The sequence below is a fragment of the Carcharhinus amblyrhynchos genome, chromosome 18 (genome assembly GCF_965287045.1).
Source record: "Carcharhinus amblyrhynchos chromosome 18, sCarAmb.v2.hapA, whole genome shotgun sequence".
In the NCBI taxonomy this organism is placed as follows: Eukaryota; Metazoa; Chordata; class Chondrichthyes; order Carcharhiniformes; family Carcharhinidae; genus Carcharhinus; species Carcharhinus amblyrhynchos.
In genome coordinates, this window is record NC_137341.1 from 27101330 (window position 1) to 27121499 (window position 20170).

At 44.2% G+C, this 20170-nt stretch overlaps 1 protein-coding gene across 4 annotated transcripts in view; it reads left to right on the top strand.

The window, feature by feature from the left end:
* rbfox1 (RNA binding fox-1 homolog 1) overlaps window positions 1-20170 on the top strand; it is a 1792700-nt gene that overhangs the window by 320883 nt on the left and 1451647 nt on the right. For all 4 annotated transcript variants that reach the window (XM_080206634.1, XM_080206632.1, XM_080206635.1 and 1 more), the window contains exon 2: window positions 9170-9237. The gene's annotated coding sequence lies outside the window, so the exon portion shown is untranslated. The remainder of the gene's footprint in view (window positions 1-9169; window positions 9238-20170) is intronic.

Below are 20170 nucleotides of genomic sequence, written 5' to 3' on the forward strand. Positions count from 1 at the left end.
CCACAGGTCTCTGAAGATTGCCACTCAAATGGATAGAGCCATGAAGAAGGCTTATAGTGTGTTAGCATTTATTAACAGGGGGTTTGAGTTTAAGAGCCATGGAGTTATGTTGCAATTATACAGACCTTGATGAGACCACATTTGGAATATTGTGTACAGTTCTGGTCACCTTATTATAAGAAGGATGTGGAAGCATTGGAGAGAGTGCAGAGGAGATTTACCAGAATGCTACCTGTTTGGAGGGTAGGTCTTCTGAGGAAAGGTTGAGTGAGCTGGGGCTTTTCTCTTTAGAGCAGAGGAGGATGAGAGACGATTTAATAGAAGTTTATAAGATGATGAGGGGATAGATAGAGTGGACGTTCAGAGACTATTTCCTCCGGTGATGCAGTGGTTACTAGGGGGCATAACTATAAGGTTCGTGGTGGGAGATATAGGAGGGATGTCTGAGGTAGATTCTTTACTCATAGAGTGGTTGGGATGTGAAATGCACTGCCTGCTGTGATAGTGGAGTCGGACACTTTAGGAACTTTCAAGCGGTTATTGGATAGGCACATGGAGCACACCAGAATGATAGGGAGTGGGATAGCTTGATCTTGGGTTCAGACATAGCTCGGCACAACATCGAGGACTGAAGTGCCTGTACTGTTCTATGTTCTATGTTTGTCTATAGGTCTCTGAAAGCAGAAGGGTATGTTAGTAGGGTGGTGAAAGAGGCATATGGGATTCTTGTCTTTATCAATCGAGGCATAGATTACAAAAGCAGGGAAATCATGTTGGAGTTGTATAGGACTTTGGTGAGGTCACAGCTGGAGTACGGTGTGTAGTTCTGGTCACCACATTATAAGAAGGATGTGATTGCATTGGACTGGGTGCAGAGACAATTCACCAAGATGCTGCCTGGGATGGAGCATTTAAATTGTGAAGAGAGGTTGGGTAGGCTTGGGTTGTTTTTGATGGAGCGGAGAAGACTGAGGTATGACCTGACCGAAGTGTACAAGATTATGAGAGATGTGGACAGAGTGGATAAGGAGCAGCTGTTCCTCTTCGTTAAAGGGTCAGTCACAAGGGGATATAGGTTCAAGGTGAGGGGCAGAAGGTTTAGGGGAATGTGAGGAAAAACTTTTTTTTAATTTTAGAATTCCTACAGTGCAGAAGGAGGCTATCTGGCCCATTGAGTCTGTACTGACCATAGTCCCACCCAAGCCCTATCCCTGTAACCCCACATATTCACCCTGCTAATCCCCTGGTCACTGGGATCAATTTAGCATGGCCAATCCACCTAATTTATCTTTGGACTAAGGGAGGAAACCAGAGCACCCGGAGGAAACCCACGCAGACATGGGAGAATGTGCAAACTCCACACAGTGACCCGAGGCCAGAATTGAACCTGGATCCCTGGTACTGTGAAGCAGCTGTGCTAACCACTGTGCTGCCTGAGGATGGTGACAGTCTGGGATGTGTCGCCTGGGAGGGTGGTGGAGGCGGTTTGACTCACATTCTTTGAAGAGTATCTGGATGAGTGCTTGGCACGTCATAACATTCAGGGCTATGGGCGACATGCTGATAGATGAGATAAAGTGGGTAGGATAGGTGTCAGTGAAGCCTTAATGGGCAGAATGGCCTCTTCTGAGCTGTGTGATTAAGTATTCTAGCCTTGCCCTGTGCCTCTCAGCGTTTAACAGCTTCTATGTCTCTAATAGGATCCACTCCACCTCTGATGAGCTGATTGGATTTTTGGATTCCTTTACATGTTGGTTGCCATGCTATTTTTACACTCCCTCTTTGTTGGTCTTATTTTCCTCTTCATATCCTCTCTCAACCTACTGGTTGGCAATGGTGACTCTTTCCCCACTGCCCTCACCCAATGGTGGAGGGTGTGAACAATGGGAAAGCTCATTAATGCAGTGGGATTGGATGACCCCAACACCAACCAATGGTTGGTTTGGGGGAAACTGCCCATTGTATTTGACCTTGCTCTCATTTGAAGAATACAGTGATATACTCTTATTCAGCCGGTCACAGGATCTTTTGTCAAGCTGTATTCACCAAAACATTAATGACACCACACAATGTGCAATAGCAGGCAATCTGAGCTGCAGTCAACCTCTTGACGATCATCTGGTTATGGGGCTATTCCCAGCATGCACTTCAAGCCCTTTACCAACATGACAGCTTGCACTGAACCCAAGTGGATTAACCCAAGTGTTTTGGCTCATGATACCATCTTGATCCCTCTTCAGAAGCTAAAGGAGTCCTCAAGTTTATTTTTTTTTATTAGTGTCACAAGCAATGAAGTTACTATGAAAATCCCCTAGGCGTGACACTCCGGCACCTGTTTGGGTACACAGGGGTAGAATTTAGCATGGCTAATGCACCTAACCGGCATGTTTTCCGGACTATGGGAGCTCCCAGAGGAAACCCGCGCAAACACGGGGAGAACGTACACACTCAGCACAGACAGTGGTCCAAACTGGGAATTGAACCCCAGCCCCTGGCACCATGAGGCAGCTGTGCTAACCATCATGCTGCCCATAAATATTGTCTTCAAGAGTGTACACAGGGACCCAGGAACTGGCAAGACTTCTTCATTCCTGAACTGTAACCACTTTTCTCAAATTTGTCCCAGGGATGATGTGATCTCATGATACAAACAGTTGCAGAGCTGAATGTTGTAAACCCCATATAGTATCACCTACAGCCATAACAAGTCATACTTTTAGTTTACCCCTAGGACCAGGTTTGCACAGGAATTTTCAATTAATCCTGTGATAAAATGCTGTGACGCACCCTCCATTTTTAATGTATGATAAACGATTCCAATACATTAATTGCTACACATGTCATTCCAGAATAATGAATTCGGGATGACTTTGACATAATGACCTGCAAATTCACGGGAGAGTTCTAATGATTTGCTGCTGTTTTGAGTTGTTTCTACGATATCTCTGGGGGTTCTGCCAGTCTCCAGCTGCATTTCAGAGTCTACACATTTAGATATCTGTGCAGGCTCCTGTGGTTCACAGAAAATTATGCCTTGATGCATTCAGCCAGGTCGAACTTGTATATTGTTCCGCGTTCAGAAATGAAAACAGCATCAATATTTCATTCACAAATGTTGTGGGATATAGGGTGGAGGGTCTTAAGTTCTTTCATGAGCTGAGGCTGCTGGGGCTGAGTATCTAACATTAACTAATGTTGTTCAAACGATCAGATAATTCACTGGTGAGATTGCAACGGCTCCAGCTGTTTTACCTGATCCCTCAACTCTGCTCTGTACACAACCGGCGGTCTGCACCAGCCAATCTTCACTTGGATGCACGCATGCATGAAGACTTCAATCTATATGACCTCAGTGCTGGCGTTGAGCGACAAGCTGACAGAATTGGTCGGGGCTACATTGACTGCAGTGTTCGGCCGTGGAAGGAGCAGCCACGCCGGCGAATATTAATGACCAGAGCTTACAACACTGCACCTCGTACAGAATCAGGGGATTACAATCCAAGGGTTACAGCAATCTCCCCTCAGTGTTCCATTTCTGCCGGGGGGTATACAAAATACTGAAAAAAAAGAGAAAAAGGCGAAGCTTCACTCCTTGTGATGCTGAATAGGAGAAAATCAACACTCGACTGTAGTTTTGTATTCAAGAGCTGCTCAACATTGATCCCATGTTATTACTGTGGTTTATCCTCTGAGTGCAGCATGCAGTTTGGAATGAATATTAAGTATCAGACTCAAATGCCCTCTTTGGAGATTTGCTTCAGCTAGCATCTTTCCATTATATTCTTAAAAGCCTCTGAGTTATCTTCTTATTGATGAGAGTGTTCTTATTTCACAAGTGTCACATTACTGTGGTGAAACTTTCACTTGGTGGGGGCGGGCAATGAGAAATGGTAGCAGAGTTCGTGTTATCGAGTTCGGCTGTAAATGTATCAGGGAGGAGCCGGCTATTTCTACGAGCATGCTGCAAAATGTAGCTATTTAGTTTTGCTGAGAAGTTATGGTGAGACATAGAGTGCATCCACTCTCATAATTGGTTGGACTGGTTAAAAATGATCGTTTAAAATAAATGATTTGTATTGTCAACACTGCAGATGACCCGAAGATTTGAATGTTCGTGGGTCAGTGTGAACTACTTCTGTAAGCATTGATAAGGCGGCAAGTCAGTTCCAACAAATCTGATTTTTGCATTATCCTTCACTGCTGATAAATCATAGAGGTTTGCAGCATGGAAACAGACCCTTTGGCCCAATTTGTCCATGCTGTCCCCTTTTTAATCCCTACGCTAGTCCCAATTGCCCACCTTTGGCCCTTGGCAGCTTGTTCCAGACACTCACCATAAGGGGGACAGAAGGCTGAGAAGGAGGAGTGAATGTGGCCACAATAAGGAACAATGAACAGCGCAGACTTTCTCTTTTTGAACATCCAATCCAACATACAATTGTCTCGGACAATGCTCTCAACTGTGACATAATAAGCACCAGATGGAATTCAATGTTGGGAAATGGGTTCAAGGGACACATCTGAATATTTCCTTAATTGCTCATTCATGAGATGTGGGTAAACTGCCATTTTATCGCCCACCTCTAATTGCCCTTGGAGTGAGAGTCTTGCTCGGCCATTTCGGAGGGCATTTGAAAGTCAATGGGTAAGATCCTCCCAGTCATGTGCTTCCTGTCAGTGGGAGGTGTCGCTTTGTTTGCTAACAGTGAGAGTCTCTGGTCCTGCCACTGTCAATGGGAATTCCCATGGGAATTTTCCAATGGGAAACCCGCGGGTAGGGATGTGTTGCTGGTGGAACTGAAGAATCGTGTCAGTGTGAATGGCAGGAATTCTCCGGCCAATGTGTAAGCTAGCAGATTTCCTCCCCTAAAGGGCAAGAATGAACCAGATGGGTTTTGACAACAATTGACAGTCATTTCATTGTTCCCATTAAACATTTAATTCCAGATTTTTTTTTAAATGATTTGAACTCGGGATCTAGAGCATTATGCTGGATCTCTGGATTACTGGTCCCATGACAATAACCCTGCACCACTAACCCATCCCTATGAAAGATTAAAAGCTGTAGAGGAGTAAGGGGTGTCATTGAAAGTTCGTTTACTGGTAAAGAAAAAAGTAATCAAAAGGCTTAACGGAATGTTCGCCTTATTTCAAAAGGAATCAGAACCCAAAGGTGAGGAAGTGATCAGTAAGAGGTTTCAATTCTTGGCCAGAGTCCAAAATGTATTCAAGCTTGGGCATGGTATCTCCATAAGGATTTATTGACTTTGGAGTGGGTACAATACTGACTCACTGGCATGATACCAGGACTTGAAGGGTTAAATTGTGAGGAGTGGTTGCATGATCTTAGTTTGCATTGGCTTAGAACATCAGGTCATCTAACTGAGGCCTTTGAAATGATAGAAGGATTCTTTCTTGGGGTATATGCAGAGGGTGTGATCTTGCCTGTTGATCACGCCAGCTCCTGCACAGCAAGGTTGGAGAATTTGGCGGCCAGCCAAATCTCCATTCACTGCAGCGGGATGGGAAAATCCTCTGGGCATGAACGGTGGTATGATTCCGGAGTCAGAAACAATTTCCTCTGGTGGAGACTTAATAAGGGGGCATAATTTTTGAAATTAGAGCCTGCTAATTTTGCAAAGAAATTAGGAAACACCTTTTCACACACAGGATGGTGGGCAAGTGGAACTTTACACCCCCACCCACCTAGTCCAGCAGATTGCGATCAACTAAGATTGGGTTCAATGGATTTTTGTTAGTAAAGGGCATAAGGGGATTTGGAGCAAAGATGAAATCTTGGAATTGGAGTACCAACAGCCATTATCTCATTGAATGAAAGACAATTTTAAAATATTGACTGGTTCTTGTTACTGTGTTTCAACTACCGTTCTGACTTGGGCAAATACGTTTCTTCATTATTCAAGAAACTGAGGGGAGTGAGGAGGGGGTGATCTTACTGGCTCGTTATGCTGGTTGATTGCTGTGGTGAGCCGGTAAGATTGGGTTGATTCTCTGGTTTTTCGCATCTCACGATGTTACCGGCTCCATTCTGCCAGCAAAATCAACTTCACGCCCTTGAGTTAATATAAATATAAGCTTTCGTCCAGGCTCACTTTCCTTAGCTGCTCACTGGTTGAACTCCTCACTGGCGAGGATCACATATGGTCATCACCATTGGGGACCAGGTATGATGGCCTTGCCAGTGGGACTGGAGGTCATTGAAGCTCCCCAGCCTGGCACACAGGCACTGTCACCCTGGTAATCGTCACTGGTCACCCTGGTGCTGCCCACCAGGCACTAGGCAGTGCTAAGGGGTTGGAGCCTGAAGGGGCAGACCTAAAGAGGGTGCCCCATGACAGGGGAGGGGCTATAACAAGGAGGCTGTGTTGAACTCCATAGGGGGAGGGGAGGGAAGGGGGTAGGGATCGGTCAGCACGGGGATCAGTGGGCAGTGATTGGGAAAGTGGCAGTTGGCAGGAGGGCACAGTGACAGATTTCCCAGTGCACTGTATACACTGCACACTGTACACAGTGCACTAGGAGATTGGGATACCTGTACAATGGCACCCCTACAGCTCAGTAGCCGGCTTCTTGGCATGAATAGGCGTTCTGTCCACTCTCCCTGCTGGTGAGAATCACACTTGAGTTCTTTTTTCTAAGTGCCTACGATTGCATCTGGGAGCTTGTCCAAAAAATGAGTGTGATCCTTTCCCATTTTCATGCTCAATAGAACAATCAGACCCAGAGCAGAACAAAAAGAAAGATGACTATTGCCACTCGGACCATTGCGGATAGACAATAATATGGTCTTGCCAGTGTTCCCTGATTTTGGGAATAAATTTTAAACATTCAGTACAAATGGATTCTTCTGTTGAATGAGAATTTGTAATATTTATCGTTTTATATTGGCTACCCATATTTTCAGAAAAGATTTACTTATTTGTTCTTGCAAAATATTGATATTTCTGATAATGATAATAACAAACACAACAATGTGGAAAAGACAGTCTTTAATGCAATTTACAAAATGAATGTTTACAATATATCTACAGAGAATTGTCACTGTGCTGCTGCGTATAAAACAAACCCAGTGTGTATGACATACTTTTCACTATCACTCAGACATCTTAAAGCACTTTACAACCAATGAAATACTTTATTGGAGAGGTTGTATTGTAGGAAACACAGCAGCCAATTTGCCCCAGCAAATTCCCACAAACAGCAACATGACAATGATCAGGTAATCAGTTTCCAGTGATGTCCATTGAGGGATAAATATTGGGCAGGACACTGGGAATAAATCCCCTGCTCTCTTTCAAGGTGGATCTTTTTACATCCACCCCAATGCAGGCAGATGGGGCCTCAGGTTAATGTCTCTGGCTGTGACCTGCTCCATCTCACTACTCCACCTGTGTGAGGGTGAGCTTTGATTTTTTTTTATGAGTGGGCCCTAGCATGGGCCTCAGAACTTGGAACTTGTGATTCAGAGGCAGGTGTGCTACCAACTGAACTGTGGCATTGAGAAATAGCAACAGACATTCAGCTTGCACTTAGAAGGTGTACAGTAAGGACAAAGTGCCTGATACAGTGCCTGATGATATGCGTGAGAGGTGCAGGCTAAATTGATGCTTGAGCCTAACGTGGGTTGTGGTTGTCAAGCTGTCAGCACCACTCATGCTGTTTATTGGCAGCTCACCAATTGTGCAGCGAAAAAAAAATTCAGATAGTAGTGGCACTATTTAAAGGCACTTTGCACCACTTAAAGGGGATGTGCACTTTGATTCTTCTGAATCCTAGCTACTGGTCATTGCTGTAAAGTGAAGGTGATGACCAGGAAAGGTTCTGTTAGTGACTGCAAGTTTCCACACTGACCTGTTGCTCTCTCTCACTCTCTCTCTCTCTTCCTTACATCCCCAGTTCTAGTGGGGAAACCAGGTCAAGAGGTTTGGTAGTTGGTAAAACTTGCCATATTGTTAAAAAAGCTACTTGGACTTGAAATGGCTGAAGCTAATTTTCCGAGGCAAGTTTACTTCGTATTTACGGTGCAATTACCAAGAACATCAGACAGGTCTGTGAACAGAGAAAGCAGGCAGTGAGATGCCATTTTCATGAAGATAACAGGAAGAATGACACATCTTCGACAGCATCCTTTCAATTTCTGAGTTTAATTGCACATCTGTCTTTGCCTGAAGTCTCTATGGCATTTGCACAGAAATAGCAGAAAACATTCTTCGACTCACCATTATTTTGAATGCAAATTTTGGCCATTTTGTTTCGTTAGCACCATATTCAGAATATGTACAGAACACTCTCTCATGGTAGAATAATTAGTTGAGCAACTTCAGGAAAACTTCAGTCTGTGCAATTTCCCAAGTCACTTTTTGTCACTAATGTCAAATAACTTTTTAAGTTCTTGTAATTTTGACTGTGTGTGTGTGTGTGTGTGTGTGTGTGTGTGTGTATATGTACTAAGATTGATACATAGTGGCACGTGTTGTTACACAATCATCTGTGTTCTCCGTAACAACCTTAGGAGAATGCAATCATTTATCTCAATGCTGTTTACATTGTTTTGTACCAATACGTTCAAGATATAACTTTCTTAGTTTTGATGAAGGCTCATCCAGACTTGAAACTTTGGTTCTATTTTCTCCCTGCAGATGCTGTCAGACCTACCGAGATTTTCCAGCATTTTCTGTTTTGTACCTTTCACAGATATTAAAATACCACCAAATGTTGGACTGCTGTTTTCTGTATTTGTCCATTCTTTTGTATTTCTAAAAGATAAAAACCAAATGGATATTTTCTTCTTGATTTCACTCACTAGAGTATAATTTCACATCATCATGTACCTGTCATGCAAATAATTTTTAATTGATAATGGACACACTCAGCAGCTGGTTAATAGTGATGCTTTTCCATTCTTTAGCGTGCAATAAATACTGTATGATATTCCATTTTATCTGCACTGTGGAGAACGTGGAATAAAACTCTCCGTTGAACACTTGTAATTCATGGATAATTCATAATTTTGCCATTTTTCGCAAAGCTATTCCTGACCCGCTCCACTGCACCGACAACAAATAAAGTGTTGTAGTGGCTGACACACCATCTATGCTCAGTGAGTTCAATGTCAGCAGCTCATCCAACTGTATTGTTCTCTCTGCAGCACGCCTGTGGCAGATCTGATGATGTGCTTTGTGATTTCTGTTCAGGACAACAGCCACCACAGTAAAGGTAAAATCTTTTTCGCTTTTTTTTGCTGCTGCTCTGATCTCTTTCCAATGCATCTCCTTCGAGTGACAACTGGTGCTGGGTCCGGCTACAGGGCTAGCCATCTTTCTGGACCTCTCCTAATTTTATTCTGGTCATTGAGTGTCAGTGGGCTGGTGCCACTGTATATGGCATTAGCACAGTCAATGTGCTTGAGATAACAACTTTAGTGCATGACGATATCTTTTCTGGAAGTGCTTCTTTAACAGGAATTTGAAGCACTTCCAGAAAACTATTTGGAGCGAGTTTGATATTGTTGTTGCATAGCGAATGCAGTGTGAAAGCAGAGACCTCCAACCTCTCCAGGTTGTCTATCCGAACTTGCTAATATAAAAGCTGTCACTATAAAAATGCTTCAACCTCCACATGACATTGGACTTAACCCATGCATATCAGAGTACTTTTCATGAGCCCAACTTGTCGAAGTGTGCAGAATCATCTTTCTGATTCAAAAGTGATCTCCAAATCCCCTCACCCCACTGCAAATCACATTGCATCTTTGCGGTAGCATTATACTTAAAAAGGTTAATAATGTTTCTGCAAGCCAAGTGTGTAAATACTTTTGCAAATAATTTAGAAAGCTGATGCGGAATGGCAAGATAACTGCAGATAATAAAGAAATGTAAAATAGATCTATACTTTATTGCGGAATGGTTTGTAAAGGATTTTGATGAAGGGAAAATTATTCATGCATTCTGTTCTAATTGTGCACATATTCTTTAAAATATTAATTAAGAATCAATTAAGTCAATATATTAGCAAGTTTTAAAGCATACTTCAGAATTAATGATTCTATTTAGCAACCAAAGATCTATCACAGCATGAATTTTGCAAGTATATATTGGTGATCTGTGAATAAGCATCATTTACATCCTGGATACTTGTGGACCCAGAATAATTAACAGAAAAATTGCCTAAAGTAGTATTTGCAACACTGATGAATTTCAGTAACAGTTCTTCTTACTGTAATTATATAAATGGAGGATATTTATTGTGCATTGCCAGAGTCATCCAGTTAATGAATACCTTTCTCCATAGTCTTTTATTCCACTCGTCTTTTTTGGTTATAATTACTTGCAGCTAGTTAAGCTAATTGAGCAAATCAGTTGGGGATAGCATGTCATTGTTTTAAAAGCTTATTTATTAGTGTCACATGTAGGCTTACATTAACACTGCAATGAGGTGGCACATTTGTTAGCACTGCTGCCTCACAGCACCAGGGACCTGGGTTCGATTCTCAGCTTGAGTCACTGTCTGTGCAGAGTCTGCAGCTCTCCCCATCTTTGGTGGTCTGGTTTCCTCTCACTGTCTGAAAGACATGCTGCTTAGGTGCATTGGCCATGCTAAATTCTCCCTCAGTGTACCTGAACTGGTGCTGGAGTGTGGCGATTAGGAGATTTTCATAGTAATTTCATGGCAGTGTTAATGTAAGCCTACTTGTGACACCAATAAATAAACTATAAAGTTACTGTGAAAATCTCCTAGCCGCCACACTCCGGCACCTGTTCAGATACACTGAGGGAGAATGTAGCATGGTCAATGCACCTAACCAGCACAGCTTTTGGACTGTGAGAGGAAAATGGGACACCCGGAGGCAACCTACGCAGACACAGGGAGAACGTGCAGACTCTGCACAGACAGTGCCCTAAGCTGGGAATTGAACCCAGGTCTCTGGTGCTGTGAGGCAGCAATGCTAACCATTGTGTCACCCTGTATGAAAAGCCCATTTGACCTAACAAGCCAATTCTTTGAGGCGGGTGAACCCTGTCCACCTTCCCCTATCCCACACTTTCTGTTTGGGTGCCGCATTGAGAAGGAATGCAGATTGGAAAATTGAGACCTAGTCATCATCCAACGTGGCTCTATAGCAGGAGCATAGGCTCAGAGAAATGCCCCTTACATTTGTCAATCCCTTTCTAAAGAACAAACCAAATCAATCTCTCTCAGCCCCACTTGGAACAGTTTTGCCAGCTTCCTTCGTAATCTTGAAAATATTGATTCGGTCCCCTCTTGTGCAGAGAAAGCAAGACAAACTTCCTTTACATTTTACAGAATCGTAGAACGGTACAAAACAGAAGGAGGCCATTCAGCTCAGAATGTCTGCTCTTTCGCGGGGGAATCCTGCTGTTTCCCCATATGCTTGCATATTTTTCTCCTTCAAATATTTATCCAAGCCTCTTTTGAAAGTTGCTTTCAATTGCTCTGCAGCATCAGGGAATGCATTTCCTCTCACAACTTTCAGGATTTGTAGTTCACTGCTTAGCACTTTACGGAACTTTTTACTTCTGGATTATCAGAGAGCTGCAACTCTAACTCAGCTGCACACTGACTGAACTTTAATTCTTTCAAAAAAACCTATTAAAGTTTTAATTAAAAATAAAAATCTCATTATGGCATTAGGTTTTGGCTGCAGCAGAGATGTTTGAAGTTGTTAAGTTCCCTTGTGTTCTGCCTTGATTTTTTTTTATATAGCTTTGTTCCAATTTTAATTGAATTTGATATACTTTGTGTGTTTTTAATCATCAGGATGTTACGTGTGTCCAATTTTACTAATCTTTAAACTGTTCAACTACTGAAAAACAGTACATGAAGCCACCTTATAACTTGTTTGAAGTTAGTTCACTGACATTATTATTAAGTGGACCTCACCCAATTGTGGCTAATTTATCCCATGACTATCTGAACAGAGGGAGCTTGAAAGGTCTCAAATAAAAAAACTTGTACCCATACATATTGCCTCAGGATGTTCCAAAAGAATTTTGCAGCCAGTAAAGTACTTTTGAATTGGGTAGCTGTTGTAATGTCGCAGCTCACTTGATTGGCACCACATCCATTTCCTCCACCACTGATGCTCAGGAGCAGCAGCGTGTACTATCTTCAAGCTACACTGCAGCAATACAGCAAAGATCCCTAGACAGCACTTCCCAAACCCACGACCACTTCCATTTAGAAAGACAAGGGTACCAGATACATGGGAACACCACCACCTGCAAGTTCCCCTCCAAGCCACTCACCATCCTGACTTGGAAATATATCGCTGTTCTTTCACAGTCACAATCTTGGAATTCCCTCCCTAACGGCATTGTGGGTTAACTCACAGCACATTGGCTGGCAGCAATTCAAAAAGGCAGCTCGCTACCACCTTCTCAAGGGCAATAAATGTTGGCCAGCCAGTGACAACCATGTTCCACGAATGAATAAAAATCATCCCAGAATCCTGGCTCTGTCACCACCTTGCCCCCACCTTGATTCTATCGGTACGACCCCTGGCCAACTATCTTGATCCTGCTGATTGACCTCCTGCCCAGCCCCTCCTTAAACATGTCTGACTCCTGCTTATCCCCCTCTCCTCCAGGCAAGTGTGCCTCCAGCACCTGGTGTCTGCTCTCTGCCTCTGCGCAATGCTCCCAGTTCGGATAACTTCCTCCTGTCGGGCATCCTTGACTCTGCTCCAACTCCCTCTCATCCCCTTGAGCTCTGTTCCCTCCCAACCTCCGCTTGGCTGCACCTCAACCCTTGTCCAACTGCAGAGGAACCAGCATTACAAGGGAAAGGTAGAGCTGAGCGATACTACGGGTGCTGGTGCAGGGAGGGGTGGGGTAGGGGGAGGTGGTGAACAGAACTGGGGTTGTCAGTGGTGGGGGTGGGAAAGGTGCCGGGGTTTGAAGTAGGGGTTGTGCGCAGGGGTGGGTCACACAGTTGCTGGGGAGGGGGCTGTGTGGCTGTTGGTCTGGATGCAGAGTCTTGAAATTCCTCCTGACTTTAAAAGCTGCATTCCTGCGCAGTTAGTACGGCTGCTGGGATGCCCCCCCCTCCCCTTCCCCAAAGAATCAGTGCCAATATTGAGGTAAATAGAGGGCAATCAGCCCAGCTTTACAAGCCGACAGGTCTCAGTTGGATCGCTAGTGTTGGTTTCCCCTGAGCCACCACTTCCAGTGGCTTCCCCGAGGTTACAGTGCCATTGCAGCTTTCAATCTTGGCAAAGATGCCAACACTCGCTGAAATAGGGCCCAAACGATCTGGGTGCCGGGTTTGGTCTGGGAGAGACTGTTATTCATAAAACAACAATGTAGAGATTGTGAATTTAATGTCCACTGTGGCAAATTGTGAAGCTGAATTCAATTAACCTGGCAGCTTGTCAGCTGGCATCAGATAAATAACTACAAACATTTCTGGAGTGTAAAACAAGTGACTTCCAGGGAATAAATGGCTGCCCCTAGCTCACTACCTGTGATTTCACTCCCACACAATTTGGTTTACTCTGGATTAAGGATGAATGCAGGGTAACATATTGGATACGTGGTGGATTTACAACTAAGAATACACTGTCTCTCTCTCTCTCCCCCTCAAGCTCTTTTATGGTGTTTCACTGCTCCCTTGTGTTGGGGGTAGGTAGGTCAGTGGTTGCATATGAATTGGGTTGCGTCAGGAGGGTGGCGGTGTCGGGTTGGGTATGGGTAGTCCAGTCAGGGGATACTCAGGTGAATGCTGGGTAGTTGGGTGGTTGTGGGTGTAGTCAGGTGGGCAGAGGGTTGTCTGGTGGTTGGGTGAGGTTGGAAAGTTGGGTGGTCTGTGATGGTAGATAGTCCGGGTAAAGAGGAAGAGTAGTTGGGTGGGTACAGATTAGTATGGTTGGGTCGAGAGTTAGCTAGGTGTTTGAAGGAGGAGGTGCAGGAGGGTGAGGGGGAACATAATCAAATGGTCAAGTGTATTGGGCTGGGGGGGTAATTGGGTGGCCTGGGGTAGTAGTTTGTTTGGATCAAAGGAGGAATAATCAGATGGATACAGCATAGTGGGATCATGTTGGGGGATAGAATCCTTACAGTGCAGAAGGAGGCCATTTGGCCCATTGAGTCTGCACTGACCACAATCCCACCCAGGCCTTATTTCTGTAACCCCACATATTTACACTGCTAATCCCCTGACACTTGGGCAATTTATCATGGCCAATCAACCTAACCTGCACATCTTTGGACTGTGGGAGGAAACCGGAGCACCTGGAGGAAACCCATGCAGGTACAGGGAAAATGTGCAGACTCCACACAGACAGTGACCTGAGGTTGCAATTGAACCCAGGTCCCTGGAGTGGCATGGTTGCACAATGCTAACCACCATGCTGCCTCAATAGTTGACTAATAGGGGGTGGTTGGTGGGTTAGGGAAGGAACAGCCTGAAGGCTGGGTAGTCAATTCAGGGCATGGAGCTTCTGGCTGGTTGGGGGGGGAGGGGGGCGGCAATGGGGTGGTTGGGGGGAGGAGTGTGGTGGTGGGAGGGGGAGGAGTGGGGTGGTCATGGGGCAGGAGGAGGAGTTGGTGTTTGGAGGACAAGTTGACAAGAAGGTATGGATAGGAAACTGCAAACTGTACAGCTAGCAGCAGAGGCATCCCAGAGGGAGCTTCTGAAACTAATGTCAAAACGTCAATAATATATGCTTCAGACTGAAGATGAAATGGAAAAGAATGTCAGTGCTGAGTTCAGAGAACAAATTAATGAAGTACAGGTGCAGCCAAACACTACCACTGTGGGAGAATGAGCCAATAACAAACTGCAAGAAATGCTGGAGACTAAAAGAGGAAATAAAAACTGAAAAGCTTCCAGTAGAGCGAGCACAGCAGGATGCTGGTGGGGGACAGGAACGTTGAGTGGTTGCAAGAGAAACATAAGCTGCAGTATCATGGCACTGATCTTGAGGAGAAGTGCTGCCAGGTCAAAGGCTACTGAAACATGCTGCTTTAGCTCAGAAAAAGAAGCAAAACATCCTACCACCTAAGTGCTACTGTCAGTAATGCCAATAATATTTTGAGAAAACAAAACAAGCTATAAAAAAACTCAGTGCTAATTATTTATAAAACTCAATTATTAATCTTCTTTAGATTAGGCATAATATAAAAATGTTGCTGATTAGAACAGTTGTATCAATATGTTGAGGCATTATTGTATATAGTTTAAAGAAAGAGCTATGCTATATTGTTATTCCAAAATGATTTGTGAACCATTATGTTTTGCTTGTGTATACATGTATCCAGAATGCCACAACACTCCCCTGTGAACTACAGGCAGGGTACTGAGCAATAATGTATTAGCTCACAGGACATGGTCTGATCTGAGAAAGACATTTGGTGAAGCTCTAACAGCTGAGTTTTAAAGTGTGGGTGTCTCAAACTTCTGGGAACCGGAGGACATTACAAACTTGTATTTAGGAAATTTTAGATTGGATGAGAAGAAAATTGAATATTATTCTGAAGTAAGCGTGACCTGTTATTTTTGGGATGCGGACATTAGTCTTGGCCAACATTCATTGCACGTCCCTAATTGTCCCAAGAAGATGGTGGTGAGCTACATTCTTGATCCACTGCAGTTCATGTGGTGTACATACATCCACAGTGCTGTTAGGGAGGGAGTTCCAAAATTTTGACCCAGCAACAGTGAAGGAATGGCAATTATATATCCAAGTCAAGATTCTGGGTGGATTGGTGCAGAACTTTCAGGTGGTGGTGTTTGCAGGTATCTACTGTTTTTGTCCTTATAAATGATAGAGGTTGTCAGTTTGGAAGGTGCTGTCTAAGGAAGCTTGGTGAGTTCTGGCAGTGCACGTTGTAGATGGTGCGCACAGCTGTCACTGTGCATTGTTGGTGGAGAGAATGAATGGCACCACATCAACAAACAATCAAGCAGGCTGCTTTGTCCCGGATGGTGTCAAGCTTCTTGAGTGTTGTTGATGATGCACTCAGCCAGGAAAATGTAGAGTATTCCATCACACTCTTGACTTGTGCCTTGTAGATGGTGGACTGGATTGGAGGAGTCAGGAGGTAAGTTATTCTCCACAGGATCTGACTTGCTCTTTTAGCCACAGTATTTCTATGGCTAGTCCAGTTGAATTTCTGGTCAATGGTAACCCCCCAGCATGTTGATAGTGGGTAATGCTGCTGAATGTTGGTTGGATATGCTTGTTGGAAATGGTCATTGCCTGAGACATATGTGGCGCAAATGTTACTTGTCAGCCCAAGTCTGGATATTGTCCAAGTCTTATTACATTTCGACACGGACTGCTTTGGTACCTGAGGAGTCGTGAATGATGCTGAACATTGTGTAATCATCAGCGAACATTCCCACTCTGACCTTACAATGGAATGAAGATCATTGATGAAGCAGCTGAAGGCAAGGGGCTGAGAAAGTAGCCCGACGGGAGATCACTCCAGGCCAGTTTCCTGGGCTGACGTGGGAATTTTGCAGCAGCAGACAGCCCATCGAGGAGATGAAGGGCATTGATGAAACGACTGAAGATGATTGGACCAAGCATAGGAACTCCTGAAGTGATGTCCTGGAGCTGAGATATTGACCTCCAACAACCACAACCATCTTCCTATGTGCTAGGTATGACTCCAAACAGTGAAGAGTTTTCCTCCAATTCTCATTGACTCCAGTTTCGCTGGAACTTCTTGATGCAGTACTCGGTCAAAGGCTGCCTTGATGACGAGGGCAGTTACTCTCACCCCACCTCTGGCGTCCAGCTCTTTATCCAAGTTTAGAATCAAGACTGTAATGAGATCAGGAGCTGATTTACCCTCGCAAAACCCAAACTCAATGTCAGCGAGCAGATTATTGCTAAACAATTGCTGCTGGATGGTGCTGTTGATGACCCCTTTTCATCGCTGTGTTGATGATGGAGAGTAGGCCCTTGGGCCGGTTGATGTTTGAGTTGGATTTGTTCTTCTCTTTGTGTACAGGACAAACCTGGGCAATTTTCCACATTGCTGGGTAGATGCCAGTGTTGTAGCTGTGCTGGAACAGCTAGGCTGGGGGTGCAGCAAGTTCTGGAGCACGAGCCTTCAGTACAATTGTTGGAATATTGTCAGGACTCGTAGCCTTTGCAATATTCTGTACCTTTAGTAATTCATGCATCTGTCCAGATGCCTTTTGAACATTGTTATAGAATCTGCTTCCACCACCTACGCCGGCATCACATTTTGTATCCTCAGTTCCCAGATGACTTCACCTTCTGTGTCAGTCTTCCATGAGGAACCTTATCAAAGGCTTTATTAAAGTCTATGTATACAACATCATTGTCCTGCCCTGGTCAACTTTTTTTGTACTTCCTCAAAGAACTCAATTAAGTTTGTGAGACATGACCTATGTCTGACATAATGATGTAATGACATTATGACCTATGACATAAATATAAAAAATGACAGTAAAAGTTTTTACAAATATATAAAGAAGAGAAGGCTGGCTAGAGTGAATGTTGGACCCTTAGAGGATGAGAGGGCGGATTTAGTGTGGGAGATGAGGAAATGGCTGAGGCTTTAAATAAGTTTTTTGCCTCGGTCTTCACGGAGGAGGACACGAATAGTTTGCCAGATATTAAAGACAGAAGGATGGTAGGAGTTGAGGGCCTAAATGCAATTACTATCACTAGAGAGGTAGTGCTTGATAGACTAATGGGACTGAAGTTGGACAAGTCCCCAGAACCGGATGGAATGCATCCCAGGGTTCTGAAAGAGATGGCAGAGGTGATAGCGGATGCCTTAGTAATTATTTATCAAAATTCGCTGGATTCCGGGGAAGTGCCGGAAGATTGGAAAACAGCTAATGTTACGCCGCTGTTTAAAAAAGGTAGCAGACAAAAGGCAGGGAATTATAGGCTGGTTAGTTTAACGTCTGTAGTTGGAAAAATGCTAGAATCCTTTATCAAAGAAGAAATAGCGAGGCATCTAGAAAAGAATGGTTTGATCGAGCAGGCGTAGCATGGATTCGTTAAGGGAAGCCGTGTTTGACGAATTTATTGGAATTCTATGAGGATGTGACTAGTGTGGTAGACAGAGGGGAACCGGTGGATGTGGTGTTTTTGGATTTCCAAAAGGCATTTGATAAGGTGCCTCACAAAAGGTTGCTACAGAAGGTTAGGGTGCACAGAGTTGGGGGTAAGGTGTTAGCGTGGATAGAGGATTGGCTGTCTATTAGGAAGCAGAGTTGGTATCAATGGGTGCTATTCTGGTTGGTGGTTGGTGACGAGTGGAGTGCCGCAGGGATCTGTGCTGGGGCCTCAACTGTTTACCATTTATATAGATGATCTGGAGGAGGGGGCTGAGTGTAGGGTGACAAAATTTGTTGATGACACGAAGATGAGTGGAAAAGCAAATTGCGTGGAGGGTGTGGAAAGTCTGCAGAGGGATCTGGATAGGCTGAGCAAGTGAGCGAGGACTTGACAGATGGAGTATAATGTTAGCAAGTGTGAGGTTATCCAGTTTGGCAGAAATAATAATAGGAGGGATTATTATTTAAAAGGTGAAAAGCTGCAGCATGCTATGGTGCAGAGTGACCTGGGAGTCCTTGTGCATGAGTTGCAAAAACCCAGTCTACATGTGCAGCAGGTGATCAAGAAGGCGAATGGAATGTTGGCCTTTATAGCAAGGGGGATAGAATATAAAAGTAGGGAGGTCTTGCTGCAACAGTACAGAGTACTGGTGAGGCCACAGCTGGAGTACTGTATGCAGTTTTGGTCGCCGCACTTGCGGAAGGATATATTGGCCTTGGAGGGAGTGCAGAGAAGGTTCACTAGGTTGATACCGGAAATGAGGGGGTTGGACTATGAAGAGAGACTAAATAGACTGGGTCTGTACTCGTTGGAGTTTAGAAGGATGAGGGAGATCTTATAGAGATGTATAAGGTAATGAAGGGGCTAGATAGGGTAGAGGTAGAGAGATTCTTCCTGCTTAGAAAGGGTAGCAGGACTAGAGGGCACAGCCTCAAGATTGGGGGGGGGAGGGGGGCGGCACAGTTTAGATCAGAGTTGAGGAGGAACTTCTTCACTCAAAGGGTGGTGAGTCTCTGGAATTCTCTGCCTGTTGAAGTGGTGGAGGCTACCTCGCTGAATATATTTAAGTCACGGGTGGATAGGTTTCTGATAGACAGGGGAATTAAGGGTTATGGGGAGAAAGTGGGAATGTGGAACTGAGCCACGACAGATCAGCCATGATCTTATTGAATGGTGGGGCAGGCTCGAAGGGCTAGATGACCTACTCCTGCTCCTATTTCTTATGTTCTTAGGACCTCCCCTTCACAAAACCATGCTGTCTATTGCTAATAAGCCTATTCTCTTCAGATGTGAGTATATCCTGCCCCTAAGAATCTTCTCCAATAATTTCCCCACCGCTGATGTAAGGCTCACAATTTCCTGGATTGTCTCTTCTGTCCTTCTTAAACAGAGCAATAATGTTAGCTACTCTCCAATCCTCTGGTACCTCACCTTTGGCTAAAGAGGATACAAAAACCTTGGCCAAGGCCTCAGCAATTTCTTCCCTTGCCTCTCTCACTATTCTGGGATAGACTCTATTGGGCCTTAGAGACTTGTCCACCTTAATGTTTTTCAAAATCTCTACCATCTCCTCCCTTTTTGTCTCAATATGCCCTAGAATGTCAGTATCCTCCTTTCTACATTCACCATCCACTACATCTTCTTTGTGAATTCTGATGCAAAGTACTCTTTAAGGACCTCACCCACTTCATCTGGTTCCACACACAAATTCCCTCCGCTGTCCTTGAATGGACCTACCCTTTTCTTAACTATCCTCTTCCTCCTTATATATGCATAAAAAGCCTTGGGATTCTCCTTAATCCTGCCTGTCAAGGACATTTCATAGCCTCCTTTTGCCCTCCTAAGTCCCTATTTAAGCTTTTTTCTGCTACTTTTGTATCCCTGGAGGCCTTATCCATTTTCAATTTCCTGAAATTTATGTATGCCTCCTTCTTTTTCACTGAGCTCACAATCTCCCTCATTATCCAGGGTTTTCAAATCTTACCATCTTTATCCTTCATTTTTACAGGGATATACTTGTCCTGAATTGTTAACAGCTGACTTTTAAAAGACTCCCATGTATCAAATGTGGATTTACCCTCA